The sequence below is a fragment of the Leiobunum rupestre genome, chromosome 7, assembly GCF_980474605.1.
Source record: "Leiobunum rupestre chromosome 7, qqLeiRupe1.1.hap1, whole genome shotgun sequence".
Taxonomy (NCBI): Eukaryota; Metazoa; Arthropoda; class Arachnida; order Opiliones; family Sclerosomatidae; genus Leiobunum; species Leiobunum rupestre.
Window position 1 is genome coordinate 23387078 of NC_143390.1, and position 18705 is coordinate 23405782.

The following is an 18705-nucleotide window of genomic DNA, read 5'->3' on the forward strand; positions in this document are numbered from 1 at the left end:
AACCAACTTGCTTGTTGGTATTTGTTGATCATAAGAATTATTATCTGAAGATAATTTGAATAGCTGTGTAGAGTTAAATTATTATGTTCATCTTCATTTTTTTAGCGTAGCGAGTAATGTGGAAATTTGCCGTGTAAACTAAAATTTAAGCTTGGGAATTAAATAAAAAAAAATTTAAATGAGCTATCATCAAAGGAACAAAAGTGTGATATTTTTCAGAATATTAGGAAATTGCGTTAAAAATACAATTTAAGCTTAGGAACGAAAACAGCTGACAGAGAAAATAATCAATTATTTTTTATATTGCTTTCAACGCTTTAAAAAACCAAAAAAATACACTTTTTAAATGTGTGCGACTCCCTCCGCTCAAGTCTTCGTTGAAAATTCCGTTAACTGTTTTTCCGACGCCCTAGTTTATTAATAAACGAGTCTTTGAAAAATTAAGCGGAGGCATGCGGCTAAAGCTTTAATCATATATTTCTTAATTTAGCTTAGGCTTAACCATTCTTGTTTAGAAAACACACAGCTAAAGCCGTGGGAAACATTTTTCGCGCATTGTAATTTTAATTATTGATACTTAAAATATAATTAAAGTAACAAAATAGTATTTTAAAACAAAATTTTTGCCTAAGTTATAATTAAATTATACTTACATTTAAAATAATAATAATTAGTACTTTTTTCACACTCAAGGCTATAATATAATTAATTAGTTAAAAAAAATAAACAACTGTAATAAAATACATTTTTAAAAGGGAATCATTTAAATACTTATTTTATAACTTATTAACTAATTTCAATATGAAAATTTATAACCTATGCCTACATAACAAAATTAAATAGTTGAAAATCAAATAAACATTATAAATTTCACACCCCGTGGACGTAGACAAATTGCTACGTCCAAACCCCGTGAAACTCCGAAATTCGGTTATTAATGCGTGAATTTTGCCATTTAATTTACAATTAAAGGATAATTTTGGGCAATACGAAGGAACAATAAGTATCTTCCTTAATTTTAATTTCGTATTTAAAGCAGTTAAAGGGTTTTCAGAATTAATTGCGCGTTGCAGAAACCGTAAAAAGGAAATTAATCGTTTTCACACCCCGTGAACGTAGACAAATTGCTACGTCCACACCCCGTGAAACTCCGAAATCGGTTTTTAATGCGTGAATTTTGCCATTTAATTTACAATTAAAGGATAATTTTGGGCAATACGAAGGAACAATAAGTATCTTCCTTAATTTTAATTTCGTATTTAACGCATTTAAAGGGTATTTAGAATTAATTGCGCGTTGCAGAAAGCGTAAAAAGGAAATTAATCGTTTTCACACCCCGTGAACGTAGACAAATTGCTACGTCCACACCCCGTGAAACTCCGAAATCGGTTTTTAATGCGTGAATTTTGCCATTTAATTTACAATTAAAGGATAATTTTGGGCAATACGAAGGAACAATAAGTATCTTCCTTAATTTTAATTTCGTATTTAACGCATTTAAAGGGTATTTAGAATTAATTGCGCGTTGCAGAAAGCGTAAAAAGGAAATTAATCGTTTTCACACCCCGTGGACGTAGACAAATTGCTACGTCCACACCCCGTGAAACTCCGAAATCGGTTTTTAATGCGTGAATTTTGCCATTTAATTTACAATTAAAGGATAATTTTGGGCAATACGAAGGAACAATAAGTATCTTCCTTAATTTTAATTTCGTATTTAACGCATTTAAAGGGTATTTAGAATTAATTGCGCGTTGCAGAAAGCGTAAAAAGGAAATTAATCGTTTTCACACCCCGTGGACGTAGACAAATTGCTACGTCCACACCCCGTGAAACTCCGAAATCGGTTTTTAATGCGTGAATTTTGCCATTTAATTTACAATTAAAGGATAATTTTGGGCAATACGAAGGAACAATAAGTATCTTCCTTAATTTTAATTTCGTATTTAAAGCAGTTAAAGGGTTTTCAGAATTAATTGCGCGTTGCAGAAAGCGTAAAAAGGAAATTAATCGTTTTCACACCCCGTGAACGTAGACAAATTGCTACGTCCACACCCCGTGAAGCTCCGAAATTCGGATTTTAATGCGTGAATTTTGCCATTTAATTTACAATTAAAGGATAATTTTGGGCAATACGAAGGAACAATAAGTATCTTCCTTAATTTTAATTTCGTATTTAACGCATTTAAAGGGTATTTAGAATTAATTGCGCGTTGCAGAAAGCGTAAAAAGGAAATTAATCGTTTTCACACCCCGTGGACGTAGACAAATTGCTACGTCCACACCCCGTGAAACTCCGAAATCGGTTTTTAATGCGTGAATTTTGCCATTTAATTTACAATTAAAGGATAATTTTGGGCAATACGAAGGAACAATAAGTATCTTCCTTAATTTTAATTTCGTATTTAAAGCAGTTAAAGGGTTTTCAGAATTAATTGCGAGTTGCAGAAAGCGTAAAAAGGAAATTAATCGTTTTCACACCCCGTGGACGTAGACAAATTGCTACGTCCACACCCCGTGAAACTCCGAAATCGGTTTTTAATGCGTGAATTTTGCCATTTAATTTACAATTAAAGGATAATTTTGGGCAATACGAAGGAACAATAAGTATCTTCCTTAATTTTAATTTCGTATTTAAAGCAGTTAAAGGGTTTTCAGAATTAATTGCGCGTTCCAGAAAGCGTAAAAAGGAAATTAATCGTTTTCACACCCCGTGGACGTAGACAAATTGCTACGTCCACACCCCGTGAAACTCCGAAATTCGGTTTTTAATGCGTGAATTTTGCCATTTAATTTACAATTAAAGGATAATTTTGGGCAATACGAAGGAACAATAAGTATCTTCCTTAATTTTAATTTCGTATTTAGGGTTTTCAGAATTAATTGCGCGTTGCAGAAAGCGTAAAAAGGAAATTAATCGTTTTCACACCCCGTGGACGTAGACAAATTGCTACGTCCACACCCCGTGAAACTCCGAAATTCGGTTTTTAATGCGTGAATTTTGCCATTTAATTTAAAATTAAAGGATAATTTTGGGCAATACGAAGGAACAATAAGTATCTTCCTTAATTTTAATTTCGTATTTAAAGCAGTTAAAGGGTTTTCAGAATTAATTGCGCGTTGCAGAAAGCGTAAAAAGGAAATTAATCGTTTTCACACCCCGTGAACGTAGACAAATTGCTTCGTCCACACCCCGTGAAGCTCCGAAATTCGGATTTTAATGCGTGAATTTTGCCATTTAATTTACAATTAAAGGATAATTTTGGGCAATACGAAGGAACAATAAGTATCTTCCTTAATTTTAATTTCGTATTTAACGCATTTAAAGGGTATTTAGAATTAATTGCGCGTTGCAGAAAGCGTAAAAAGGAAATTAATCGTTTTCACACCCCGTGAACGTAGACAAATTGCTACGTCCACACCCCGTGAAACTCCGAAATCGGTTTTTAATGCGTGAATTTTGCCATTTAATTTACAATTAAAGGATAATTTTGGGCAATACGAAGGAACAATAAGTATCTTCATTAATTTTAATTTCGTATTTAGGGTTTTCAGAATTAATTGCGCGTTGCAGAAACCGTAAAAAGGAAATTAATCGTTTTCACACCCCGTGAACGTAGACAAATTGCTACGTCCACACCCCGTGAAACTCCGAAATCGGTTTTTAATGCGTGAATTTTGCCATTTAATTTACAATTAAAGGATAATTTTGGGCAATACGAAGGAACAATAAGTATCTTCCTTAATTTTAATTTCGTATTTAACGCATTTAAAGGGTATTTAGAATTAATTGCGCGTTGCAGAAAGCGTAAAAAGGAAATTAATCGTTTTCACACCCCGTGGACGTAGACAAATTGCTACGTCCACACCCCGTGAAACTCCGAAATCGGTTTTTAATGCGTGAATTTTGCCATTTAATTTACAATTAAAGGATAATTTTGGGCAATACGAAGGAACAATAAGTATCTTCCTTAATTTTAATTTCGTATTTAACGCATTTAAAGGGTATTTAGAATTAATTGCGCGTTGCAGAAAGCGTAAAAAGGAAATTAATCGTTTTCACACCCCGTGAACGTAGACAAATTGCTACGTCCACACCCCGTGAAACTCCGAAATCGGTTTTTAATGCGTGAATTTTGCCATTTAATTTACAATTAAAGGATAATTTTGGGCAATACGAAGGAACAATAAGTATCTTCCTTAACTTTAATTTCGTATTTAACGCATTTAAAGGGTATTTAGAATTAATTGCGCGTTGCAGAAAGCGTAAAAAGGAAATTAAACGTTTTCACACCCCGTGGACGTAGACAAATTGCTACGTCCACACCCCGTGAAACTCCGAAATCGGTTTTTAATGCGTGAATTTTACCATTTAATTTACAATTAAAGGATAATTTTGGGCAATACGAAGGAACAATAAGTATCTTCCTTAATTTTAATTTCGTATTTAAAGCAGTTAAAGGGTTTTCAGAATTAATTGCGCGTTGCAGAAAGCGTAAAATGGAAATTAATCGTTTTCACACCCCGTGGACGTAGACAAATTGCTACGTCCACACCCCGTGAAACTCCGAAATCGGTTTTTAATGCGTGAATTTTGCCATTTAATTTACAATTAAAGGATAATTTTGGGCAATACGAAGGAACAATAAGTATCTTCATTAATTTTAATTTCGTATTTAGGGTTTTCAGAATTAATTGCGCGTTGCAGAAACCGTAAAAAGGAAATTAATCGTTTTCACACCCCGTGAACGTAGACAAATTGCTACGTCCACACCCCGTGAAACTCCGAAATCGGTTTTTAATGCGTGAATTTTGCCATTTAATTTACAATTAAAGGATAATTTTGGGCAATACGAAGGAACAATAAGTATCTTCCTTAATTTTAATTTCGTATTTAACGCATTTAAAGGGTATTTAGAATTAATTGCGCGTTGCAGAAAGCGTAAAAAGGAAATTAATCGTTTTCACACCCCGTGGACGTAGACAAATTGCTACGTCCACACCCCGTGAAACTCCGAAATCGGTTTTTAATGCGTGAATTTTGCCATTTAATTTACAATTAAAGGATAATTTTGGGCAATACGAAGGAACAATAAGTATCTTCCTTAATTTTAATTTCGTATTTAACGCATTTAAAGGGTATTTAGAATTAATTGCGCGTTGCAGAAAGCGTAAAAAGGAAATTAATCGTTTTCACACCCCGTGAACGTAGACAAATTGCTACGTCCACACCCCGTGAAACTCCGAAATCGGTTTTTAATGCGTGAATTTTGCCATTTAATTTACAATTAAAGGATAATTTTCGGCAATACGAAGGAACAATAAGTATCTTCCTTAACTTTAATTTCGTATTTAACGCATTTAAAGGGTATTTAGAATTAATTGCGCGTTGCAGAAAGCGTAAAAAGGAAATTAAACGTTTTCACACCCCGTGGACGTAGACAAATTGCTACGTCCACACCCCGTGAAACTCCGAAATCGGTTTTTAATGCGTGAATTTTACCATTTAATTTACAATTAAAGGATAATTTTGGGCAATACGAAGGAACAATAAGTATCTTCCTTAATTTTAATTTCGTATTTAAAGCAGTTAAAGGGTTTTCCGAATTAATTGCGCGTTGCAGAAAGCGTAAAAAGGAAATTAATCGTTTTCACACCCCGTGGACGTAGACAAATTGCTACGTCCAAACAACGTGAAACTCCGAAATTCGGTTTTAATGCGTGAATTTTGCCATTTAATTTTACAATTAAAGGATAATTTTGGGCGATACGAAGAAACAATAAGTATCTTCCTTAATTTTAATTTCGTATTTAAAGCAGTTAAAAGGTTTTCAGAATTAATTGCGAGTTGCAGAAAGCCTAAAAAGGAAATTAATCGTTTTCACACCCCGTGGACGTAGACAAATTGCTACGTCCACACCCCGTGAAACTCCGAAATTCGGTTTTTAATGCGTGAATTTTGCCATTTAATTTACAATTAAAGGATAATTTTGGGCAATACGAAGGAACAATAAGTATCTTCCTTAATTTTAATTTCGTATTTAAAGCAGTTAAAGGGTTTTCAGAATTAATTGCGCGTTGCAGAAAGCGTAAAAAGGAAATTAATCGTTTTCACACCCCGTGGACGTAGACAAATTGCTACGTCCACACCCCGTGAAACTCCGAAATTCGGTTTTTAATGCGTGAATTTTGCCATTTAATTTACAATTAAAGGATAATTTTGGGCAATACGAAGGAACAATAAGTATCTTCCTTAATTTTAATTTCGTATTTAGGGTTTTCAGAATTAATTGCGCGTTGCAGAAACCGTAAAAAGGAAATTAATCGTTTTCACACCCCGTGGACGTAGACAAATTGCTACGTCCACACCCCGTGAAACTCCGAAATCGGTTTTTAATGCGTGAATTTTGCCATTTAATTTACAATTAAAGGATAATTTTGGGCAATACGAAGGAACAATAAGTATCTTCCTTAATTTTAATTTCGTATTTAACGCATTTAAAGGGTATTTAGAATTAATTGCGCGTTGCAGAAAGCGTAAAAAGGAAATTAATCGTTTTCACACCCCGTGGACGTAGACAAATTGCTACGTCCACACCCCGTGAAACTCCGAAATCGGTTTTTAATGCGTGAATTTTGCCATTTAATTTACACTTAAAGGATAATTTTGGGCAATACGAAGGAACAATAAGTATCTTCCTTAATTTTAATTTCGTATTTAACGCATTTAAAGGGTATTTAGAATTAATTGCGCGTTGCAGAAAGCGTAAAAAGGAAATTAATCGTTTTCACACCCCGTGAACGTAGACAAATTGCTACGTCCACACCCCGTGAAACTCCGAAATCGGTTTTTAATGCGTGAATTTTGCCATTTAATTTACAATTAAAGGATAATTTTGGGCAATACGAAGGAACATTAAGTATCTTCCTTAACTTTAATTTCGTATTTAACGCATTTAAAGGGTATTTAGAATTAATTGCGCGTTGCAGAAAGCGTAAAAAGGAAATTAAACGTTTTCACACCCCGTGGACGTAGACAAATTGCTACGTCCACACCCCGTGAAACTCCGAAATCGGTTTTTAATGCGTGAATTTTACCATTTAATTTACAATTAAAGGATAATTTTGGGCAATACGAAGGAACAATAAGTATCTTCCTTAATTTTAATTTCGTATTTAAAGCAGTTAAAGGGTTTTCAGAATTAATTGCGCGTTGCAGAAAGCGTAAAAAGGAAATTAATCGTTTTCACACCCCGTGGACGTAGACAAATTGCTACGTCCAAACAACGTGAAACTCCGAAATTCGGTTTTAATGCGTGAATTTTGCCATTTAATTTTACAATTAAAGGATAATTTTGGGCGATACGAAGGAACAATAAGTATCTTCCTTAATTTTAATTTCGTATTTAAAGCAGTTAAAAGGTTTTCAGAATTAATTGCGAGTTGCAGAAAGCCTAAAAAGGAAATTAATCGTTTTCACACCCCGTGGACGTAGACAAATTGCTACGTCCACACCCCGTGAAACTCCGAAATTCGGTTTTTAATGCGTGAATTTTGCCATTTAATTTACAATTAAAGGATAATTTTGGGCAATACGAAGGAACAATAAGTATCTTCCTTAATTTTAATTTCGTATTTAACGCATTTAAAGGGTATTTAGAATTAATTGCGCGTTGCAGAAAGCGTAAAAAGGAAATTAATCGTTTTCACACCCCGTGGACGTAGACAAATTGCTACGTCCACACCCCGTGAAACTCCGAAATCGGTTTTTAATGCGTGAATTTTGCCATTTAATTTACAATTAAAGGATAATTTTGGGCAATACAAAGAAACAATAAGTATCTTCCTTAATTTTAATTTCGTATTTAAAGCAGTTAAAGGGTTTTCCGAATTAATTGCGCGTTGCAGAAAGCGTAAAAAGGAAATTAATCGTTTTCACACCCCGTGAACGTAGACAAATTGCTACGTCCACACCCCGTGAAACTCCGAAATCGGTTTTTAATGCGTGAATTTTGCCATTTAATTTACAATTAAAGGATAATTTTGGGCAATACGAAGGAACAATAAGTATCTTCATTAATTTTAATTTCGTATTTAGGGTTTTCAGAATTAATTGCGCGTTGCAGAAACCGTAAAAAGGAAATTAATCGTTTTCACACCCCGTGAACGTAGACAAATTGCTACGTCCACACCCCGTGAAACTCCGAAATCGGTTTTTAATGCGTGAATTTTGCCATTTAATTTACAATTAAAGGATAATTTTGGGCAATACGAAGGAACAATAAGTATCTTCCTTAATTTTAATTTCGTATTTAACGCATTTAAAGGGTATTTAGAATTAATTGCGCGTTGCAGAAAGCGTAAAAAGGAAATTAATCGTTTTCACACCCCGTGGACGTAGACAAATTGCTACGTCCACACCCCGTGAAACTCCGAAATCGGTTTTTAATGCGTGAATTTTGCCATTTAATTTACAATTAAAGGATAATTTTGGGCAATACGAAGGAACAATAAGTATCTTCCTTAATTTTAATTTCGTATTTAACGCATTTAAAGGGTATTTAGAATTAATTGCGCGTTGCAGAAAGCGTAAAAAGGAAATTAATCGTTTTCACACCCCGTGAACGTAGACAAATTGCTACGTCCACACCCCGTGAAACTCCGAAATCGGTTTTTAATGCGTGAATTTTGCCATTTAATTTACAATTAAAGGATAATTTTGGGCAATACGAAGGAACAATAAGTATCTTCCTTAACTTTAATTTCGTATTTAACGCATTTAAAGGGTATTTAGAATTAATTGCGCGTTGCAGAAAGCGTAAAAAGGAAATTAAACGTTTTCACACCCCGTGGACGTAGACAAATTGCTACGTTCACACCCCGTGAAACTCCGAAATCGGTTTTTAATGCGTGAATTTTACCATTTAATTTACAATTAAAGGATAATTTTGGGCAATACGAAGGAACAATAAGTATCTTCCTTAATTTTAATTTCGTATTTAAAGCAGTTAAAGGGTTTTCAGAATTAATTGCGCGTTGCAGAAAGCGTAAAATGGAAATTAATCGTTTTCACACCCCGTGGACGTAGACAAATTGCTACGTCCAAACAACGTGAAACTCCGAAATTCGGTTTTAATGCGTGAATTTTGCCATTTAATTTACAATTAAAGGATAATTTTGGGCAATACGAAGGAACAATAAGTATCTTCCTTAATTTTAATTTCGTATTTAAAGCAGTTAAAGGGTTTTCAGAATTAATTGCGCGTTGCGGAAAGCGTAAAAAGGAAATTAATCGTTTTCACACCCCGTGGACGTAGACAAATTGCTACGTCCACACCCCGTGAAACTCCGAAATCGGTTTTTAATGCGTGAATTTTGCCATTTAATTTACAATTAAAGGATAATTTTGGGCAATACGAAGGAACAATAAGTATCTTCATTAATTTTAATTTCGTATTTAACGCATTTAAAGGGTATTTAGAATTAATTGCGCGTTGCAGAAAGCGTAAAAAGGAAATTAATCGTTTTCACACCCCGTGAACGTAGACAAATTGCTACGTCCAAACAACGTGAAACTCCGAAATTCGGTTTTAATGCGTGAATTTTGCCATTTAATTTTACAATTAAAGGATAATTTTGGGCGATACGAAGGAACAATAAGTATCTTCCTTAATTTTAATTTCGTATTTAAAGCAGTTAAAAGGTTTTCAGAATTAATTGCGAGTTGCAGAAAGCCTAAAAAGGAAATTAATCGTTTTCACACCCCGTGGACGTAGACAAATTGCTACGTCCACACCCCGTGAAACTCCGAAATTCGGTTTTTAATGCGTGAATTTTGCCATTTAATTTACAATTAAAGGATAATTTTGGGCAATACGAAGGAACAATAAGTATCTTCCTTAATTTTAATTTCGTATTTAAAGCAGTTAAAGGGTTTTCAGAATTAATTGCGCGTTGCAGAAAGCGTAAAAAGGAAATTAATCGTTTTCACACCCCGTGGACGTAGACAAATTGCTACGTCCACACCCCGTGAAACTCCGAAATCCGGTTTTTAATGCGTGAATTTTGCCATTTAATTTACAATTAAAGGATAATTTTGGGCAATACGAAGGAACAATAAGTATCTTCCTTAATTTTAATTTCGTATTTAGGGTTTTCAGAATTAATTGCGCGTTGCAGAAACCGTAAAAAGGAAATTAATCGTATTCACACCCCGTGAACGTAGACAAATTGCTACGTCCACACCCCGTGAAACTCCGAAATCGGTTTTTAATGCGTGAATTTTGCCATTTAATTTACAATTAAAGGATAATTTTGGGCAATACGAAGGAACAATAAGTATCTTCCTTAATTTTAATTTCGTATTTAACGCATTTAAAGGGTATTTAGAATTAATTGCGCGTTGCAGAAAGCGTAAAAAGGAAATTAATCGTTTTCACACCCCGTGGACGTAGACAAATTGCTACGTCCACACCCCGTGAAACTCCGAAATCGGTTTTTAATGCGTGAATTTTGCCATTTAATTTACAATTAAAGGATAATTTTGGGCAATACGAAGGAACAATAAGTATCTTCCTTAATTTTAATTTCGTATTTAACGCATTTAAAGGGTATTTAGAATTAATTGCGCGTTGCAGAAAGCGTAAAAAGGAAATTAATCGTTTTCACAACCCGTGGACGTAGACAAATTGCTACGTCCACACCCCGTGAAACTCCGAAATCGGTTTTTAATGCGTGAATTTTGCCATTTAATTTACAATTAAAGGATAATTTTGGGCAATACGAAGGAACAATAAGTATCTTCCTTAATTTTAATTTCGTATTTAAAGCAGTTAAAGGGTTTTCAGAATTAATTGCGCGTTGCAGAAAGCGTAAAATGGAAATTAATCGTTTTCACACCCCGTGGACGTAGACAAATTGCTACGTCCAAACAACGTGAAACTCCGAAATTCGGTTTTAATGCGTGAATTTTGCCATTTAATTTACAATTAAAGGATAATTTTGGGCAATACGAAGGAACAATAAGTATCTTCCTTAATTTTAATTTCGTATTTAACGCATTTAAAGGGTATTTAGAATTAATTGCGCGTTGCAGAAAGCGTAAAAAGGAAATTAATCGTTTTCACACCCTGTGAACGTAGACAAATTGCTACGTCCACACCCCGTGAAACTCCGAAATCGGTTTTTAATGCGTGAATTTTGCCATTTAATTTACAATTAAAGGATAATTTTGGGCAATACGAAGGAACAATAAGTATCTTCCTTAATTTTAATTTCGTATTTAACGCATTTAAAGGGTATTTAGAATTAATTGCGCGTTGCAGAAAGCGTAAAAAGGAAATTAATCGTTTTCACAACCCGTGGACGTAGACAAATTGCTACGTCCACACCCCGTGAAACTCCGAAATCGGTTTTTAATGCGTGAATTTTGCCATTTAATTTACAATTAAAGGATAATTTTGGGCAATACGAAGGAACAATAAGTATCTTCCTTAATTTTAATTTCGTATTTAAAGCAGTTAAAGGGTTTTCAGAATTAATTGCGCGTTGCAGAAAGCGTAAAATGGAAATTAATCGTTTTCACACCCCGTGGACGTAGACAAATTGCTACGTCCAAACAACGTGAAACTCCGAAATTCGGTTTTAATGCGTGAATTTTGCCATTTAATTTACAATTAAAGGATAATTTTGGGCAATACGAAGGAACAATAAGTATCTTCCTTAATTTTAATTTCGTATTTAACGCATTTAAAGGGTATTTAGAATTAATTGCGCGTTGCAGAAAGCGTAAAAAGGAAATTAATCGTTTTCACACCCTGTGAACGTAGACAAATTGCTACGTCCACACCCCGTGAAACTCCGAAATCGGTTTTTAATGCGTGAATTTTGCCATTTAATTTACAATTAAAGGATAATTTTGGGCAATACGAAGGAACAATAAGTATCTTCCTTAATTTTAATTTCGTATTTAACGCATTTAAAGGGTATTTAGAATTAATTGCGCGTTGCAGAAAGCGTAAAAAGGAAATTAATCGTTTTCACACCCCGTGGACGTAGACAAATTGCTACGTCCACACCCCGTGAAACTCCGAAATCGGTTTTTAATGCGTGAATTTTGCCATTTAATTTACAATTAAAGGATAATTTTGGGCAATACGAAGGAACAATAAGTATCTTCCTTAATTTTAATTTCGTATTTAAAGCAGTTAAAGGGTTTTCAGAATTAATTGCGCGTTGCAGAAAGCGTAAAATGGAAATTAATCGTTTTCACACCCCGTGGACGTAGACAAATTGCTACGTCCAAACAACGTGAAACTCCGAAATTCGGTTTTAATGCGTGAATTTTGCCATTTAATTTACAATTAAAGGATAATTTTGGGCAATACGAAGGAACAATAAGTATCTTCCTTAATTTTAATTTCGTATTTAAAGCAGTTAAAGGGTTTTCAGAATTAATTGCGCGTTGCGGAAAGCGTAAAAAGGAAATTAATCGTTTTCACACCCCGTGGACGTAGACAAATTGCTACGTCCACACCCCGTGAAACTCCGAAATTCGGTTTTTAATGCGTGAATTTTGCCATTTAATTTACAATTAAAGGATAATTTTGGGCAATACGAAGGAACAATAAGTATCTTGCTTAATTTTAATTTCGTATTTAACGCATTTAAAGGGTATTTAGAATTAATTGCGCGTTGCAGAAAGCGTAAAAAGGAAATTAATCGTTTTAACACCCCGTGGACGTAGACAAATTGCTACGTCCACACCCCGTGAAACTCCGAAATCGGTTTTTAATGCGTGAATTTTGCCATTTAATTTACAATTAAAGGATAATTTTGGGCAATACGAAGGAACAATAAGTATCTTCCTTAATTTTAATTTCGTATTTAAAGCAGTTAAAGGGTTTTCAGAATTAATTGCGCGTTGCAGAAAGCGTAAAATGGAAATTAATCGTTTTCACACCCCGTGGACGTAGACAATTTGCTACGTCCAAACAACGTGAAACTCCGAAATTCGGTTTTAATGCGTGAATTTTGCCATTTAATTTACAATTAAAGGATAATTTTGGGCAATACGAAGGAACAATAAGTATCTTCCTTAATTTTAATTTCGTATTTAACGCATTTAAAGGGTATTTAGAATTAATTGCGCGTTGCAGAAAGCGTAAAAAGGAAATTAATCGTTTTCACACCCCGTGAACGTAGACAAATTGCTACGTCCACACCCCGTGAAACTCCGAAATCGGTTTTTAATGCGTGAATTTTGCCATTTAATTTACAATTAAAGGATAATTTTGGGCAATACGAAGGAACAATAAGTATCTTCCTTAATTTTAATTTCGTATTTAACGCATTTAAAGGGTATTTAGAATTAATTGCGCGTTGCAGAAAGCGTAAAAAGGAAATTAATCGTTTTCACACCCCGTGGACGTAGACAAATTGCTACGTCCACACCCCGTGAAACTCCGAAATCGGTTTTTAATGCGTGAATTTTGCCATTTAATTTACAATTAAAGGATAATTTTGGGCAATACGAAGGAACAATAAGTATCTTCCTTAATTTTAATTTCGTATTTAAAGCAGTTAAAGGGTTTTCAGAATTAATTGCGCGTTGCAGAAAGCGTAAAATGGAAATTAATCGTTTTCACACCCCGTGGACGTAGACAAATTGCTACGTCCAAACAACGTGAAACTCCGAAATTCGGTTTTAATGCGTGAATTTTGCCATTTAATTTACAATTAAAGGATAATTTTGGGCAATACGAAGGAACAATAAGTATCTTCCTTAATTTTAATTTCGTATTTAAAGCAGTTAAAGGGTTTTCAGAATTAATTGCGCGTTGCAGAAAGCGTAAAAAGGAAATTAATCGTTTTCACACCCCGTGAACGTAGACAAATTGCTACGTCCACACCCCGTGAAGCTCCGAAATTCGGATTTTAATGCGTGAATTTTGCCATTTAATTTACAATTAAAGGATAATTTTGGGCAATACGAAGGAACAATAAGTATCTTCCTTAATTTTAATTTCGTATTTAACGCATTTAAAGGGTATTTAGAATTAATTGCGCGTTGCAGAAAGCGTAAAAAGGAAATTAATCGTTTTCACACCCCGTGGACGTAGACAAATTGCTACGTCCACACCCCGTGAAACTCCGAAATCGGTTTTTAATGCGTGAATTTTGCCATTTAATTTACAATTAAAGGATAATTTTGGGCAATACGAAGGAACAATAAGTATCTTCCTTAATTTTAATTTCGTATTTAAAGCAGTTAAAGGGTTTTCAGAATTAATTGCGAGTTGCAGAAAGCGTAAAAAGGAAATTAATCGTTTTCACACCCCGTGGACGTAGACAAATTGCTACGTCCACACCCCGTGAAACTCCGAAATCGGTTTTTAATGCGTAAATTTTGCCATTTAATTTACAATTAAAGGATAATTTTGGGCAATACGAAGGAACAATAAGTATCTTCCTTAATTTTAATTTCGTATTTAAAGCAGTTAAAGGGTTTTCAGAATTAATTGCGAGTTGCAGAAAGCGTAAAAAGGAAATTAATCGTTTTCACACCCCGTGGACGTAGACAAATTGCTACGTCCACACCCCGTGAAACTCCGAAATCGGTTTTTAATGCGTGAATTTTGCCATTTAATTTACAATTAAAGGATAATTTTGGGCAATACGAAGGAACAATAAGTATCTTCCTTAATTTTAATTTCGTATTTAAAGCAGTTAAAGGGTTTTCAGAATTAATTGCGCGTTGCAGAAAGCGTAAAATGGAAATTAATCGTTTTCACACCCCGTGGACGTAGACAAATTGCTACGTCCAAACAACGTGAAACTCCGAAATTCGGTTTTAATGCGTGAATTTTGCCATTTAATTTACAATTAAAGGATAATTTTGGGCAATACGAAGGAACAATAAGTATCTTCCTTAATTTTAATTTCGTATTTAAAGCAGTTAAAGGGTTTTCAGAATTAATTGCGCGTTGCGGAAAGCGTAAAAAGGAAATTAATCGTTTTCACACCCCGTGGACGTAGACAAATTGCTACGTCCACACCCCGTGAAACTCCGAAATTCGGTTTTTAATGCGTGAATTTTGCCATTTAATTTACAATTAAAGGATAATTTTGGGCAATACGAAGGAACAATAAGTATCTTGCTTAATTTTAATTTCGTATTTAACGCATTTAAAGGGTATTTAGAATTAATTGCGCGTTGCAGAAAGCGTAAAAAGGAAATTAATCGTTTTAACACCCCGTGGACGTAGACAAATTGCTACGTCCACACCCCGTGAAACTCCGAAATCGGTTTTTAATGCGTGAATTTTGCCATTTAATTTACAATTAAAGGATAATTTTGGGCAATACGAAGGAACAATAAGTATCTTCCTTAATTTTAATTTCGTATTTAAAGCAGTTAAAGGGTTTTCAGAATTAATTGCGCGTTGCAGAAAGCGTAAAATGGAAATTAATCGTTTTCACACCCCGTGGACGTAGACAATTTGCTACGTCCAAACAACGTGAAACTCCGAAATTCGGTTTTAATGCGTGAATTTTGCCATTTAATTTACAATTAAAGGATAATTTTGGGCAATACGAAGGAACAATAAGTATCTTCCTTAATTTTAATTTCGTATTTAACGCATTTAAAGGGTATTTAGAATTAATTGCGCGTTGCAGAAAGCGTAAAAAGGAAATTAATCGTTTTCACACCCCGTGAACGTAGACAAATTGCTACGTCCACACCCCGTGAAACTCCGAAATCGGTTTTTAATGCGTGAATTTTGCCATTTAATTTACAATTAAAGGATAATTTTGGGCAATACGAAGGAACAATAAGTATCTTCCTTAATTTTAATTTCGTATTTAACGCATTTAAAGGGTATTTAGAATTAATTGCGCGTTGCAGAAAGCGTAAAAAGGAAATTAATCGTTTTCACACCCCGTGGACGTAGACAAATTGCTACGTCCACACCCCGTGAAACTCCGAAATCGGTTTTTAATGCGTGAATTTTGCCATTTAATTTACAATTAAAGGATAATTTTGGGCAATACGAAGGAACAATAAGTATCTTCCTTAATTTTAATTTCGTATTTAAAGCAGTTAAAGGGTTTTCAGAATTAATTGCGCGTTGCAGAAAGCGTAAAATGGAAATTAATCGTTTTCACACCCCGTGGACGTAGACAAATTGCTACGTCCAAACAACGTGAAACTCCGAAATTCGGTTTTAATGCGTGAATTTTGCCATTTAATTTACAATTAAAGGATAATTTTGGGCAATACGAAGGAACAATAAGTATCTTCCTTAATTTTAATTTCGTATTTAAAGCAGTTAAAGGGTTTTCAGAATTAATTGCGCGTTGCAGAAAGCGTAAAAAGGAAATTAATCGTTTTCACACCCCGTGAACGTAGACAAATTGCTACGTCCACACCCCGTGAAGCTCCGAAATTCGGATTTTAATGCGTGAATTTTGCCATTTAATTTACAATTAAAGGATAATTTTGGGCAATACGAAGGAACAATAAGTATCTTCCTTAATTTTAATTTCGTATTTAACGCATTTAAAGGGTATTTAGAATTAATTGCGCGTTGCAGAAAGCGTAAAAAGGAAATTAATCGTTTTCACACCCCGTGGACGTAGACAAATTGCTACGTCCACACCCCGTGAAACTCCGAAATCGGTTTTTAATGCGTGAATTTTGCCATTTAATTTACAATTAAAGGATAATTTTGGGCAATACGAAGGAACAATAAGTATCTTCCTTAATTTTAATTTCGTATTTAAAGCAGTTAAAGGGTTTTCAGAATTAATTGCGAGTTGCAGAAAGCGTAAAAAGGAAATTAATCGTTTTCACACCCCGTGGACGTAGACAAATTGCTACGTCCACACCCCGTGAAACTCCGAAATCGGTTTTTAATGCGTAAATTTTGCCATTTAATTTACAATTAAAGGATAATTTTGGGCAATACGAAGGAACAATAAGTATCTTCCTTAATTTTAATTTCGTATTTAAAGCAGTTAAAGGGTTTTCAGAATTAATTGCGAGTTGCAGAAAGCGTAAAAAGGAAATTAATCGTTTTCACACCCCGTGGACGTAGACAAATTGCTACGTCCACACCCCGTGAAACTCCGAAATCGGTTTTTAATGCGTGAATTTTGCCATTTAATTTACAATTAAAGGATAATTTTGGGCAATACGAAGGAACAATAAGTATCTTCCTTAATTTTAATTTCGTATTTCAAGCAGTTAAAGGGTTTTCAGAATTAATTGCGCGTTGCAGAAAGCGTAAAAAGGAAATTAATCGTTTTCACACCCCGTGGACGTAGACAAATTGCTACGTCCACACCCCGTGAAACTCCGAAATTCGGTTTTTATAAGTGAATTTTGCCATTTAATTTACAATTAAAGGATAATTTTGGGCAATACGAAGGAACAATAAGTATCTTCCTTAATTTTAATTTCGTATTTAAAGCAGTTAAAGGGTTTTCAGAATTAATTGCGCGTTGCAGAAAGCGTAAAAAGGAAATTAATCGTTTTCACACCCCGTGAACGTAGACAAATTGCTTCGTCCACACCCCGTGAAGCTCCGAAATTCGGATTTTAATGCGTGAATTTTGCCATTTAATTTACAATTAAAGGATAATTTTGGGCAATACGAAGGAACAATAAGTATCTTCCTTAATTTTAATTTCGTATTTAAAGCAGTTAAAGGGTTTTCAGAATTAATTGCGCGTTGCAGAAAGCGTAAAAAGGAAATTAATCGTTTTCACACCCCGTGGACGTAGACAAATTGCTACGTCCACACCCCGTGAAACTCCGAAATCGGTTTTTAATGTGTGAATTTTGCCATTTAATTTACAATTAAAGGATAATTTTGGGCAATACGAAGGAACAATAAGTATCTTCCTTAATTTTAATTTCGTATTTAACGCATTTAAAGGGTATTTAGAATTAATTGCGCGTTGCAGAAAGCGTAAAAAGGAAATTAATCGTTTTCACACCCCGTGAACGTAGACAAATTGCTACGTCCACACGCCGTGAAACTCCGAAATCGGTTTTTTATGCGTGAATTTTGCCATTTAATTTACAATTAAAGGATAATTTTGGGCAATACGAAGGAACAATAAGTATCTTCCTTAATTTTAATTTCGTATTTAACGCATTTAAAGGGTATTTAGAATTAATTGCGCGTTGCAGAAAGCGTAAAAAGGAAATTAATCGTTTTCACACCCCGTGGACGTAGACAAATTGCTACGTCCACACCCCGTGAAACTCCGAAATCGGTTTTTAATGCGTGAATTTTGCCATTTAATTTACAATTAAAGGATAATTTTGGGCAATACGAAGGAACAATAAGTATCTTCCTTAATTTTAATTTCGTATTTAACGCATTTAAAGGGTATTTAGAATTAATTGCGCGTTGCAGAAAGCGTAAAAAGGAAATTAATCGTTTTCACACCCCGTGGACGTAGACAAATTGCTACGTCCACACCCCGTGAAACTCCGAAATCGGTTTTTAATGCGTGAATTTTGCCATTTAATTTACAATTAAAGGATAATTTTGGGCAATACGAAGGAACAATAAGTATCTTCCTTAATTTTAATTTCGTATTTAAAGCAGTTAAAGGGTTTTCAGAATTAATTGCGCGTTGCGGAAAGCGTAAAAAGGAAATTAATCGTTTTCACACCCCGTGGACGTAGAC